Source organism: Cyanistes caeruleus, unplaced genomic scaffold (assembly GCF_971803275.1).
Source record: "Cyanistes caeruleus unplaced genomic scaffold, bCyaCae1.hap1.1 HAP1_SCAFFOLD_149, whole genome shotgun sequence".
Taxonomy (NCBI): Eukaryota; Metazoa; Chordata; class Aves; order Passeriformes; family Paridae; genus Cyanistes; species Cyanistes caeruleus.
Window position 1 is genome coordinate 85,011 of NW_028255943.1, and position 14,649 is coordinate 99,659.

A 14,649-nucleotide genomic window follows, 5' to 3' on the forward strand; every position below is an offset into this window, starting at 1 on the left:
TTGTGCAGACCTTGGCACTTCAGAAACGAGGGTTAGTGGGGGGCTTGACACTGCTGGGTGACTGGCTGGACTGGATGAACTCAGAGGTCTTTTCCAGCAGAATGGATTCTATAATACCAGGATTCTATCTGCTGCATTCAGCTAGGTCCATTACTTAGCAGCATTACTTTAGTCCAAAAGCCCCCTCTTGCTCAGCTCTTGTGGCCTGAGGCTTCAGCTCCTTCAGCTCCTGGTGCTGAGCTGCTCAAGCTGAAGGAGACAACTGGGAGAGAAGAATAAGTTCATTCAATTCCTTCTGGGACACAGAGAGGGGAAATGTGAAAACAGGAGCATTGTTTGGTGTGGCCTCCTCTCTGCTCTTCACACCTTTCAGTGCTTTGACCCAGCCAAGAGCTTTCTCCAGGATTCAATGAAGCAGCTGTTCCTGCTCCCAGCTCTGGCTCTTCCCAGTCTCTGACCTTGACTGGTTTTGTCCCTCTTGCTGTGCCCTCTGTTCCCCCAGGGGGCTGCCCCAGACTGAGGGATCAGATGCAGGCACTGCTGCTGCTCCCTCGGGACCAGCCCCAGTTTGGTTGTTGCTGTCAGTGCCAGCAGAAGCCGTGGCTGGAGCAGCGGGTGCTGACAGTGCCCCAAGGCCCGGGGCTGGAGGGGTCCCTGGGCTGGGGCTGGGAGGGAGCTGGCCCTTGTTCTCCCTCTGCCTCCCGCAGAGCTGGGCCGGGCACAAGTGGGGCAGCAGAGCCAACAGGGAGCCTGCGAGTCTCTTGCAGCCGTGCCTGCTCAGAGTTTGGCCTTGGAGCTTCAGGTGGGCAAAGGCAGCTGCTCTGCTCCCTCTGCGTGTGCCCGTGTTCAGCACTGCTGCTCTATCAGTCTGTGCCCAGCAACGGGGAAAAGCCTCAGCCCTGCAGGGCCAGGAGCTGCCGGGCTCTGCCTGAGCAGCTCAGCCAGCGGGAAGGGAGCTGCTCCACACGGGAACCAGGAGCAAAGGACATGCCTTTTCTAGGACATGTTTTCTGTAAAAAAAACCAACAAAAACAACAAAAGCAAGCAAAAAAACCCCCCCCAAAAATATGAAAGATAAAAATTACCCCCAAATGTGTAGTGAAAAATCTTCTATAACACTGGAGTAAGAAAGAGGTAACTGATCTTTTGAAAAAGAGAACTCAGCTTTGATTTTAGTTCCTTAGTTTGTTCACGTGCTAGTGAAAAGGATCCATTAGCTGCCTTCCTTGAGAGATTTTATGGATGTTTTCCAATATTAAGATATTTTACACTGCAGTTAAAGGAATAGAAAATTGAAATACATGTTCTTCATGACTGTGTCTTGAGTGTAAAAATTTGCAGTTTGGAACTTGGACCTAAATGATGAGTTCGGCGGGAGAAATGCAGCACTCAATATGAATGATCAGCAAGTCTCATTTATTGGTAACTCTAAAACCACTTATATAGCATCAATAATTAGGCTCATACAAAGTGTAAAAACAAGCTCATTATTGGATATTTTTATTTAAGGTCAACTCCACCTAATTCCACATTCCTGTGATTGTTCTTCTATGCTGAATTCACATTCTTCTGATCACAGCGTCCTGTTCTCTGTTAACAGTTATCACTAAGACCTTCCTGACCTTGCAACATCTCACACCAACTGTACTCTATTGTCTCATTCTTTCCCAGCTAACTGCTGCATGGGAACATGACCTTTGCTCTCTAGCCATTCCTCTACAATTCCCCTGTTTTCTTTTTGTACTAACAAAACTGTAGAAGTAGCCCTTTTCATCATGTTTTGCAAGCATTGCAGTATGCAAGGAATAAACAGTAACACAATCACAATGATCAATATAACAACAATTGCCATTTGTGCCAAATATTTTAACCATCCTGTGAGACCTAGGGATTGAAACCATTCCTCTAATGGATTTGTTTCCATGGTTAATATTTTCATATTGTTCTGTAGTTGTCGGAGATGAGCATGAATAGACACTGAATGGTCAGAAATATTCATGCAACACATTCCATCAAAGTCTTCACAGCCATGGCCCTGTGCTAATAGTAAAAAATCAATAGCAGCTCTATTCTGCAATACAGCATGCCTAACACTCTTCATTTCCAAAAGCAAATCAGACAAAACCTTTGATGTAATATTAAACTGTTTTCCTGTCCAACATGCCAGTCGTCGTAACTGTGTTAAGGCTTGAGCACTAGATACTCCAGGTGTAAAAAGAGATGACACAATCACTGTAGGACGTTCCCAAAGTTCAACCTGATCCTTGCATTCTGGCCCCAATTGGAACACACTTCTCTTTGTTCGTTACCTGATTCTATTGGCTCCTCATAGTTGCTGTATAGTGGGTGCAAACAATGTCAATTTCCCAAAATAACAAGGCCCTCCATAAATGTTTGCTGGCAGTCCTTGCCATGCACGATGTCCACAGATTAGAAAAATACCAGGTGGTAATTGCAGAGGTGAACTGCTAGAATTTACCTTGTGAGACCAATTGCCACAGTATGCATCATTATTCTGCAAATACAGCAAATTTTGTGGAGAAATATTTGTACCATTTGGCCCATGAGACTTTTTTGCATGATTGTTCCTAGCCCAATTGACAAAAGTTAAACAATAATTGCTAGGGGCTGAGCCTAACAGTCTTAACTCTCGTGGCTCTGACCCGGTAACATTTAAACCTGTAGCAATGTACCAAATTTGAGCACCAATGGGATTTGCTGGGATTAAACCTGTGTCACAAATATTGATCGTGAATCTACCTGATGGAATTTCACATGTTTTGTTTGCTTCCTTGGGCATTTTCCAATTCTTTGTCCATTTTTTAAACATTGTGGCATTGAGTGAATCATCTAAAGGTGCGCCCACTAAACAAGTTCGAAAAGGATCTGAAGGGGTGGCCATTGAAAGGCAAAAATTATCCTGTCTAGTTTGATTAGCCCACGTTACCCACGTATTTTGTCTCTCTTCCATGTCAATCAAAAACCCTTCATTTCCCTTTATCATGGTAAACCACCATAACAACCTGATCAGAGGTAGTCCTTTAAGAACCTTAAAAAGATTGTGGCAGTTCAGCCAGCATCTTGGCTGGATCCCATGTGAGATCTTGCTTCCCTTTTCTGTTACCCCTCTGCCTTGCCCGTCGATTCGGTTGCTTCGAACCACCGGCTGTTCCATCTTCTCAGCAGCAGGGATAACTTTCAGGGAAAGACCCTTTCTCTCGAGACTGCCGTTTTAAGAATTGCTCCCAATTTTTATTTTTTACCCCTGGAATATCACACCTGACCTGTGTAAGTGTTTTATAACAGTGTATTGTGGTTATTTCAATAATATACGGCAAAGGGGTATTAGGATGATAACAATAATTTTCTGGATTTATCACAAAAGCAAAAATCTCTCACCATCTATCAGATCCTTTTCAAATTGTCCTGTTTGCACATCTTCCTGTAATGCAACCTCAGTGAAATTTCTTTCAAAGTTGTAACACTCTGTACAAATCCCTCTTGGGGATCGACCCCACTTAGAATGTGTCCACCACTTTTCTTTACACACCTTACAAATGTAACATACAAAAGGATAACATTCACACTCTGGTACTGTACACAAGATTTGCATGTGAGAGTCCATCAGATCCCGTCTCTATGTTGCTGGCAGAGAGCGAGAAGTATCTGCAGAATTTTCTGGATCAGCTGAAGGTAAATCCCTGGGATCAGCAGGTTTAGTCCATCGGCTCGGCACCCAGACAGGCCCTGTGGGGGTAGACACACAAAGATAACCACGTCCCCAATACAGTACCTTGCTGGGACCTCCCCACAGTCCTGTTTTTGGATCTTTATAGACCAATCGGTTTGCCCTAGCATTTCTTTCTCCTAAACCCACATCCCATTTGTGACTACAAATATGGATAATAGCAAAGGCAGCAGTCCTCAACTTTACTGCTCTTTGAAGCTGCAAAAACAGTTCATATAAACGAGGATTTTTTACTTCCTTTATGTCTGCTTTTTCAATACGTTCACTCACTCCTGCAACATATAAAGAATCAGTTACCACATTAACAGGACCCTTAAACTGCACCAAAACCCAAACAACAGCGACTAATTCCAGAGTTTGTAATGTGTCCTCCTTTTGAGCTGGAATAATGTGATGATTCCATTGTCCTTCTGAATTTTGCCATGTAGCAGCAGCTGTGCGAGATTTCTTTCCAGCATCAGTGAACACCGTTGATGCCCCTGGTAACAGCAAAATGATTGTTTGGGCTTTTCAATCCAATTCTGCTGGCCTATCCATCGTAGTGGTATTTGAGGCACCTCCTCAGTACTGACCACACTGCTGTTGTCAAGCAATGCTTCTTGCAGTGTGGAGCTGTGAATTAAATACCAGTCTAAAGTGTCCTTTTTTATTGGTATCTGAATTACAGCTGGATCTGCACCCATAATTTGTCACAATCACTTCTACCTTTGTTTTATTAAATCTGCTAAAATTTCAATTTTTTGAATTAAGGTATGTCTCTGTTGTAGTGGTGGCAACAACCACTCTAGTACCCATATCTCCCCTGTTTTCTTTTGTTGCTGTGTTAAAGCACCGATGAGATGTTGAGGTCCAAACCATACAGTAAAGTTAATGTCGAAGTCTGGATCTCGCCTACGAACAACACCTGTCTGGATACTGTCCATTATTTTATTGAGAGCTTCTTCTTGTTCACTGGTGACCTGTATAGGTGCTGTAGGATCAGTACCTTTCAACAAAGGTCATAAGGGTTGTAAAAGTTCATTAGAAATACTCACAACAGGTTTAAGGCATTGCAAATCCCCCAGCAATCGCTGAGCATCATGAACAGTATGAAGTGACGTGTTCAATGACAGTTTCTGAGGGGCAACATACTGCTCAGTTAAAGTCCCCCCGAGATATTTCCATGGGGATGACTGCTGTATTTTCTCAGGTGCAACAGTCACTCCATTCTGAAGTAGTTGTGTTTGAATGTCTTTAACTTGTTAATCTGCAAAAGGTTGTGACTGAGCAAAAAGAACGTCATCCATATAGTGATAAATAATAGTTGTAGGCCACTGAACACGTAGTGGTTGCAAAGCATTATCAACATAAAGCTGGCACAAGGTAGGAGAATTACGCATACCCTGTGGTAAAACTGTCCATTCAAATCTCTTGTCTGGTTCTGCTCGATTTAATGAGGGCAAGGTAAAAGCAAATCTGCAAGTATCCTGTTCATGCAGTGAGATAGTGTAAAAACAATCCTTTAAATCAATTATTAACAAGGGCCAATCTTTTGGCAACATTGCAGGATTGGGCAAAGCAGATTGCAGTGCCCCCATTGGCTCCATTTGTTCATTTACTGCACGTAAGTCATGCAGCAATCGATATTTTCCAGATTTTTTTTTTATAACAAAAATAGGGGCATTCCAAGGACTTGTTGACAACTTTAAATGTCCTTGTTGATATTGTTCCAGCACTAATAGATGAGCTTGTTGCAGACTTTCCCTTTTTAAAGGCCACTGTTCAACCCATACTGGTTCCTGAATTATCCATTTACGTGGGAGTGGGAAAGTCCAAACAATGGCCTCTATTCTAAAGGGTGCTCATTGGTCAAAATAACACCAAGTTGGGACAAAATATCTCGCCCTATTAGACATTGAACCTTGTCTGGTAATGGAACAATTGACAAAACAGAATTGATGACCTTCCCATCTAATTGTATCTGGATTTGTGGAGATCTTTTTGCCAAAGTTAAGCCTCCCACCCGTGTAACAGTAACCATACTGGACAACAAAGGCCATTCCTGGGGCCAATACTGTGGAGCAACAATACTTGAGTCTGTCCCAGTATCCAATAGTCCTTCTAATTGGTGGGATTCTCCGTTATAATTGGGAACAACTTTTCGCTTGGGTCGAGTGTTTAAGCCCAGGGTAAGCAATGTAAGTCCTCCTGTAGAACCAAATCCACCTGTACCCTGTAATTGATTTTTCAGTGGTGTCAATTGATGGGTATATTGTGGTACTGGCACCAGTTGTGCAATTCGCTGTCCCTTATCAATTCTGACTGGTGGTGCCAGTGTATATGCCATGATATATATTTCACCAGAATAGTCCACATCAATTACTCCAGGTAAAATAAACAGTCCCATTAGACTAGCAGATGAATGTCCCAACACTATTGCGCCCACAGCTTTTCCATTTATTATCACTGGTCCCATAATTCCCATGGGAATCTTGTAGGGCTGAGATGTCAATAAATCCACAGTCACTGAGGCTGCCAGGTGTCGTGGTTTTAAACCAGTAAGTAAAAAATTACTTATTTCTTGTTGTGAGATATGGATTAGAACAAGAGCAAAACAGGCTTAAAACTTAAAAAGAATAAAGACAGTTTATTAACAAACTACAAGAATAAGAACACCAGAATAAACTTTCAGAAAACCCCCTTATCTTCAACATCTTAACTATTCTTCTGTACACATGACAACATAGAGACAAATAACTTTAGGACTTTGGTGGTTAAAAACAGTCTTAATTCTTGCTACAGTCTTTTCATCAGTCTTTGTAGAGAAACAGAAGTCTCTTTCTGTTAACTTACGGAGTTTCTCACAAGAAAACTATTTTTTGTCATAGTTTTCTATTTCTCTAATGCCTGCTGCCCAGAAATCTGTCATTAGATCTTCTCCTCCCATTTCACATCTCTCCGAGGTGTGTATTGGTCACTGAGCTTAGGGATTTTATTTTTAAGGATAAGTCATTCAAAGGCAGAAGTCTTCTTCATCTGTCTCTGTGAGCCTTCCTGGAAAACAGTTTTCTCTTTGCCCCCCAAAGCTTCAAAATCTTCACTCAACTCAATTCCAGCAACTCACAGTATCACAAGTACTCTCTGTCTTTTGCTCAAAAGTTACACTTTGAATACTCTATTCTTCCCAACACTCATCATGAATTAAAGGAGTCTTTTTATACTATTATTGTCTATCTCCATAGCTTTAACAGAAAGATATTTCAGCTGTAAAGCATCTCCTTATTCTCTCTTTCTTATTTAAACTTAACTCTTTTCTTCACTGTTTTTGGTGGTTCTATGATGTCTTCTCTATGTTGATTGTCTCTCTCTGTTTTTCTGAGAAAAGGAGTAATCTGTATGTTTATCCAGGTAGTAAAAGAATTAAAAGCTTTAGGAAAACTGCAAGAGTTCATGGTGTTAAGTTTCAGTCTAGCAGCTAAAACTGAAAACCAAGCTTGGCTGACGAGCGCTGCTTCTCTTCCCTCTCCCCTCCTCCACCCCGCGGCCTTGTTGGCCTGGAGAGGGAGGGAGGAGGCTGAGACAGAGCCTTGTTACCTCCTCAGAAGCCGGAAACCTAAGAGAATAAGAGAATTCTGTCTGTACTTCTTAAGGGGGTGTTTACAAGTTGAATTCACTTTTTAATAGTCAGATCTGCTGTCAATTCTTGGAAATGACTCATAATTGGTCAGGAGGAAAAACTCCCATCAGCCACCAGCAGCTTCAACTTCTCTTCTTTCTAAGCTGTCTTAAAAGTAAAGCTACCCTATGACAGCTCTCTTGTTCTCTTTGGTTTCTGGCTTCTGACGAGGTAACAGGCTCTGTCTCGGCCTCCTCCCCCCTCCAGGCCGGACAAGGCCGCAGAGGGCGGGGGGGGAGAAACGGAGCCGGCCGGCCTGGCTTGGTTTGCAGTTTCTGCTGCTGGACTGAAACCTGACACCATCAACATCTGCAGCTTTCCAAGACTTTAACTCTTTTACTACCTGGATAAAACGTACAGATTACTCCTTTTTCCCAGAGAGACAGAGAGAGACAGACAATCAACATAAAGACGACATCATAAAACCATCAAAAACTGTGATGAAAGGAGTTAAGTTTTAGATGCGGAAGAGAGAATAAGGAGATGCTTTAATTAAACTGAAATATTTTTCTGTTAAAGCTATGGAGATGGACAATAGTGTTCTGAAAAAGAGCTCCTTTAATTCATGACAGAGTATATTGGGAGGAATGGAGTGTTCAAAGTGTGGAATTTGAGCAAATAGTGAAGTGATTGTGATGCTGTGAGATACTGAAACAGAGGGAGAAGTAATAGTTGAAGATTTGTGGCCTTTTGAGAGGCAAAGAGAAAACTTCTCTTTCCAGGGAGGCTCACAGAGACAGATGAAGAGAACTTTTGCCTTTGAATAACTCATCCTTAAAAATGACACCCCAAGACTCATTTGACCCATACACACCTCAGAGTGATGTGAAATGGGAGGAGTGAACTGCTGACAGATTTTTTCCAGGCAGCTGGCATCAGAGAAATAGAAAGCTATAACAGAAATGGTTTTCTTGCGAAAACTCCATAGATTATCAGAAGACTTCTGTTTCTCTACAAAGCTGATGAAAAGACTCTAGCAGTAATTGGGAGTGTTTTAAACACCAAAGTTCCAAGTTTTTTGTCTCTATGTTTTCATGTGAACAAAGGAATGGTTGGGTAGTGGGGGAGAAAGAGGTTTTCTGGAAGTTATTCTGGTTTTCTTATTCTTGTAGTTCTGTTAAAAAACTTTCTTTATTCCTTTTAAGTCTCTTTTGCTCTTGTTCTAATGTATATCTCACAGCAAGAAATAAGTAAGTTTTCTTGTAATTTTTTAGCTACTGCTTTAAAACCATGACATTTATTTGGTGCGTTGGCTGGGAAATGAAATTAGCAAATCTAAACCACAACATTGTGCTGCACCCCAGGGCCAGGCTCTGCCTCTCTTGGCTCTGGCTGCTGCTTCCAAGCTGTCCTCTGTGATTTGGATTTGCAAGCCATCTCTCTGACCAGCTTCCACTTTGCTTGAAAAATTCAGCACCATGTTGGGGGCTGAACAAGTCCCAGAGCTGGGGAGAAGGATTTGAGATGCAATTTGCATCCCAGAGTTGTTACAGTGGGGAAAATGTCCCATCCCTCCTGTGCCTGGAGCTGCTAATCTTGTTGCAAATATTGAAAACCTCTTTAGCTTCTCTCATTCTACCTAAATTTGATGACTGCTTTGATTTCACACCTCGTTCATGCAGGTTTTTCCTCTGTCCTTGGCTAGAATTGTCAGGCCTGAGAAATTTTGTTGAGCCTTGGGACAGCTCCCATCATCACTCCCTGCTCCTAATGCTGCTTTGAATTCTCTGGGGAATGTGAGCATGAGGGAAACTGGGGGGACTTTAGTGAGAGGAAAAGTGAGGCACAGAGGCTGAAGTGCAAATGCAGAGTGTGCAGGGTCAGCACAGTCTGCAGTGTTGTGGGGATTTGGGCCATGCAAACAGATGTTTCTTCTCTGGGAATGGCTGATTCCTTTGGTGTGTCTCCTCCTGAAATTGCTGTGCACCAGGGCTGGTGCCGGAGCTGCAGCAGCACAAAGTTGCCAGGGAGCCGTGTGGGAGCCAGTGGGAATCATTTCTTTGCTGCTTTGGATGAAAAGTTGTGACATGAATCTCAGTGTCAGGGAGGTGCCACGTTCATGCTGCTGCAGTGCCCACACACGGTGTCTGGAGACAGCTCAGGAGAAAAGGAAGAAAAGCCAGGATGAAATCCCATGTGCTACTGAACTCTATCAGAAAGTGCTTGGAGTGAAGTGTGTGAAGTGACTGGGGAGAGCTGGATAGAAAGGACAGCTCTGAGCAGTGTGTGGTACATCATGACATCCTTGCAGTGATCTTTGCACAGAGATGAAAAAGTATCAGTTTGCATGGTCTGAATCTGTGGGTCTGGAAATTCTGTGTGTTGCACAAGCTGTGCTGAGCTCACCTGGCTCTGAAATAGCTGAAATATCATCTCTGCACCTTAGGCAGGAAGAGCATCAGAGTTGTGAAGAGATGAATAAAAATCAGTCGTAACCCAGAAGCAAACCTTGGCAATAGACATGTGTGGCAAGTGAGGAGACAAAGCTTTCATTCTTGTCCTGGGAGAATGAATTCAGCAATAAAAAATCCTCTCTCTTGGCATTAAAATACTTTAGTTTCAGCTCTACCCCAGCCCATCAATGTCCCTGTGTGGTTGGGGGTTGTTCTCCCCCTGTAGCTCTCTGCAGGTTGGTGCTAATTCAAGTTGTTCTGGCAGGTTCCAAGGTTTTGGTGCCTGAGCAGGGAGTGCAGAACAGGGATTACAAGTGCTGACATTTGCTGTGCTAGAAAGTCCAAGGGACAAATTTGTGCCAATTAAGGTCTCCCTTTTAACTAGGAGGAACAATTGATGTTGTGCTTGTAGCAGAGTGTGGTGAGAGAGGGGGTTTCCAAAGGAAATCTTGGTGCATGTGGGCCAGAGGCCCCTGTGCTGAGGCTCCCTCCAGGCTGGCTCCAGCCCCTCAGGGTGCCCAGGAAGCAGGCTGCCCGCAGCCCAGTGCAGCCTCCTTAGCCCTGGGGCGAGCCAGGGTAGAGCCATGGATGAGGCTGAGCCCTGCTCCCATGTGGGATGCCATGGGACAGGGCCCACTGGGATTTGCCCCTCCAGCTACCAAGTGTGTGCAGAGAAACTGCAAGGAGAGGGTGAGCTCTGTCAGTGGGACCCCCTGTGCACAGGGAGCCCACTCCTGGGGTGGCTGTGCCAGCTCCCGCAGGGACATCCAGCCCTGGGAACCTGGAGCGAGTGGAAAGCACAACTTTGCAAATGTGCCCGAGGCAAATGCAAAGAGAACTGGGGTGTGAAAAACAAAGAATGTTTATTTGTAGAAGAAAAGGAACAAGAACGAACTACACAACATATTTACATTGTAAGAATATTGATAACAACAACAACAACAAACTATAGAACCTATTTTCCTAAGAACATATCTAACAAAACTACATGAAACGTATTTACAGAACACTACAGGAAACTCTAAAACATCTATCTGAACACAACAACTGTAAAACGTATATACAGCAGGGTGGCATCTGTGTCCGGGATGTGCCTCAGTCCTGGAAGAAAAACAAGTAGCACGGTCAGTGCAGTCAGGCATGGAGGGGTGTTCCATGTGCTGCCAGGCTGGGACACTGGCACAGTGGGACTCTGCTGCCAGAAGTGAGGCTGGCTGGGGCTGGGGGCTGTGGCCCAGGCACTGGAACAGGGCTTGTGTGGCCCAAAGCAAGCCCAGGCCAGGCCAGGGATGGCCACCAGAATCCAGTGCATGGGCTAGCGTGTCCCTGAGCAGGGAGTGCCCAGCCCAGCCCCAGGCTGGCAGCAGGGGACCCACTCTGCCTGTGGGGAGCACCTGCCTGTTCTGCTGCTGGCATCGCTCTTCATCCCAACACCATGTCCTCCTCCTCGTCTTCCATATCAATATCCATCTCCTCAATGTGCTCTTCCATGTCCACCTCCATTTCTTCCTCTCCCGTCTCCTGTCCATCCACTTCCATGTCCTCTTCTGTATCCATCTGTGTATCCACTTCCATCTCTTCCTCCATCTCTTTCATATCCACCTCCATCTCCTCCTCTGTGTCTGTGACAGCCTGCAGAGGTAGCAAAATCTCCCAGTGGGGTCCCTTTCCTACACTATCCCACAGAGCTCCAGCCCAGCCAGGCAGCTGCGGGGTGTCCACCTCCGTGGAATAGTACCATACCTTCTTTGGAGCAAATGCAGACATCCTGCAGGGATGGAGAGCAAAATGCACACAACGGGGAGCTTTTGGGACTGCTGGGGGTATGAGGGAGCAGGTGACAACAAGGTGACAGGGGTAGGCCTGGAGCAGGGTGAAGAGCGTGCTGACACAAGGAGCCAAGGGTTGTGTTGTGGCCGTTGCTGGATGCTGGAAGTTCTAGCTGGAGCGTGCACTGTGACATCAGTGCCAGGAGCCCAGGCCCAGGCTGAAGTGGACAAGGGAGATGCTAGAATGATGGAATCCCTGGGTGCTTGGGCTTGGAAGGGACCCTAAAGACCATCTTGTTCCAAGCTGAGCAATCTTCCCCCAGAACAGGTTGCTCAGAGCCCTGCTCCCAGCTGGCCTTGGATGTTGCCAAGGATGGAGCATCCCCAGCCTCTGTGCCCAGCCTGGGCCAGTGGCCCAGCAGCCTGAGTGGAAAAGAGCAGCTGCATTAGATCCAACTTCAAGCTCACTCCTGCAGTTGAAAGCCTTCTCCTCTCTGTGCCCATCTTTCCTAGAGCTGCAGGGAGGCCTCCCCAGCCCCTTCTCTTTCCAGGCTGAGCATCCCCAGCCCCACATGGACAGCACTCAGATCCGTGGGGGTCGAGGCTAAAGGGTGGCAAACGGCATCAGGAAGTGAGAGATGGAAGCTTTTGGAGATGGAAGGTTTGCCTCTAAATGTAGAAAAGAAATGAAAGTGGAGGGGAAAATGGTGGGACTCTGGCTCTGTTCTAACTGGGGAAGATTTTCTTTTCTTCTTTTCTGTCGTGCTGCCCCAAGTTTTGTTGTTTGAAAGGAGGTTTGGCAAAATCTCCATTGTCTTCTCCATTAATAAAAAAATCCCACAAAATTCCAGCAAAATGTGACAAAATTCCCACAAAAATCCCACAAAATGGCAGAAAAACACCACAAAATTCCCTAAATTTTGTTAAAATCTTACAAATTGCAGAAAAATTCCACAAAACTGCAGAAAAAATTCACAAAATTCCAGAAAAATTCCATAAAAATTAATGAAAAATCTCATAATTCTTTAATTTTTCTTTAAATCCCACAACATTCTAGAAAAATTGCACAAAATTCAGCAAAAAACCCAACAAAATTCCCTGAATCTCCTCAAATTCCCGCAACTAAACTCCAAACTCCATCCAACAAAAATCCCTCAAAATTCTTGAAATCTCCTGAAAATCCCACAAAATTTCCTACATTTTCCCAAAATGCCACGTCTGATGGGTTGACGTTTCAGAAAAGAAAGAGAAGCACCTAAGGAAGTTGAAGCTGCTGGAGGCTGAGAGGAGTTTTTCTCCTGGCCCATAAGAGGCCATTGCTGGGAAGTGCCAGCAGTTTTGCCCATTGCAAAGTGCCATCAAGCTGGGAACAGCACTTGAAGCCCTAAGGCCGGCAATTTCTCTTGGCTCTCTTTGCTTTGCGCCTTTTGAAGAGGTAGCAGGGCTCGGCTTCAGCCTCCTTCCCCCCAGGCCAGCCAAGGCCACGGGAGGGGAGCGGGGCTGGCCGCAGCTCTGCGCTTCCCGGGGAGGATGGAGACTGGCAAGTGCCAGGAGCCCCTTCTCAGAGGCTTGGCTGGGCCTTGCACAGCGGGGCTGCCGGGCCAGGCCGCTCCCTGCCTAGCCTGCACTTTGTGCCGCTGCTCAGTTTCACCACAGGCTGCCACTAAAGGCAGGGAAAGATAGCAGCTTGCAGCTTTGTGCTCAGATAATGGCCACACTCCCCACAGCAGCCATGGGGAAAAATCATCTGTGTTCCTGAATGCCAACAATTTCATCCGATTTCACTGGAATTTTGTGGGATTCTCTGGAATTCTGTGGGATTTTGAGAAGGGTTGAAGAATTTTGACGGACTTTTCTTAGATTTTGTGGAAATTTGTTGAGATTTTGTGAGATGTTTCTGGAATTTGTTTGATGTTTTCTGGAATTTTGTAGGATATTGAGTAGATTTTGTGGGATATTTATGGAATTTTGTGGAAATTTCTGTGGGATTTCTGGGATTTTGAGGAGACTTGAAAAATTTTGAGGGATTTTTCTTAGATTTTGTGGAAATTTGGGGACATTTTGTGGAATTTTGAGAAGAATTAGTGAATTTTGTGGGATTTTTCTGGAATTTTGTAGGAATTGGTGGAGATTTGGTGGTATGTCTCTGGAATTTGGTAGGGACTTCAGAACATTTAGTGAATAGTGTGGGATTTTTCTTCAATTTTCTGGAATTTTCTTAGATTTTTTGGAAATTGGAGGAGATTTTGTGGGATGTTTCTGGAATTTTGTGGGATTTTTCTGGAATTTTGTGGGATTTTGAGAAAATTTAAAGAATTTTCTGGGATGCTTCTGGAATTTGTTGGGGTTTTTTTGGAATTTTGGGAAATTTTTTGGAATTTTGTAAGATTTTGAGGAAATTTGAAAAATTTTGAGGGATGTTTCTTAGATTTTGGGGGAATTGGTGGAGATTTTGTGAGATGTTTCTGGACTTTTTGAGATTTTAAGGAAATTTTAAGAATTCTGTGGTATGTTTCTGGAATTTTGTGGGATTTGTGAAGAGACTTGAAGAATTTTGTGAGACTTTTCTTAGATTTAGTGAGAATTTCTGGGGATTTTGTGGGATTTTTCTGGAATTTTGTGGGATTGTGAGGAAATTTGAAAAAAATTTTGAGGGATTTTTCTTAGATTTTGAGGAATTTTTTGTGGATTTTGTGGGATGTTTATGGAATTTGGTAGAATTTTGAGGGAATTGGAGATTTTGTGAGATGTTTCTGGAATTTTTGGTATTTTAAGAAAATTTTAAGAATTCTGTGGTATGTTTCTGGAATTTTGTGGGATTTTTTTTGGAATTTTGTGAAATTTTCTGGAATTTTGTAGGATTTTGAGGAAATTTGAAGAATTTGGAGGGATTTTTCTTAGATTTTGAGGGAATTGGTGGAGATTTTGCGAGATTTATGGAGAGTCAGTTTGATGTTTTAGGAATTTTGTGGGATATTGAGTAGATTTTGTGGGATATTTTCAGAATTTTGTGGGATTTCTGTGGGATTTGTGGCATTTTGAGGAGACTTGAAGAATTTTGAGCGATTTTTCTTAGATTTTGTG

General features: G+C 43.9%; 1 long non-coding RNA gene across 1 annotated transcript; it reads right to left on the reverse strand.

The window, feature by feature from the left end:
* Positions 1 to 11,189: 11,189 nt before the first annotated feature.
* Positions 11,190 to 11,701, reverse strand: LOC147645877 (uncharacterized). Its single transcript, XR_015282091.1, has 2 exons — positions 11,540 to 11,701; positions 11,190 to 11,428 (listed from the first exon to the last, which is right to left on the reverse strand). It is a non-coding gene; the product is annotated as an uncharacterized LOC147645877 (long non-coding RNA).
* Positions 11,702 to 14,649: the final 2,948 nt, after the last annotated feature.